This window comes from Asparagus officinalis, chromosome 2 (assembly GCF_001876935.1).
Source record: "Asparagus officinalis chromosome 2, Aspof.V1, whole genome shotgun sequence".
Taxonomy (NCBI): domain Eukaryota; kingdom Viridiplantae; phylum Streptophyta; class Magnoliopsida; order Asparagales; family Asparagaceae; genus Asparagus; species Asparagus officinalis.
In genome coordinates, this window is record NC_033795.1 from 10,912,649 (window position 1) to 10,912,953 (window position 305).

Consider the following 305-nt stretch of genomic DNA (forward strand, 5'->3'; position numbering starts at 1 on the left):
AGCAGGTGGAGGGTGATGCTACTTCACGTTGGGTGGAACTTATTCCACATATTCCAGATCATACTGCATTGTTTGGGATTCCAGCTGAGGTGACACAGATTGGGGATTATTTGGATTTGGATGCAGATGATATTGGTGAAGAGTTGCAGACTTTTCTATTTGTTTGAGGGTCTTTGGAGGCCATTTGGGTGAACTACGTGAAGACTTGATTCCTTAGGCAAGAGGATACATATGCTGTCTTTATGATGCAGCCGATTTGGTGAGTAGATACCGACGTTTGGGTGAGTGTTCGCACTCCCGTTTGG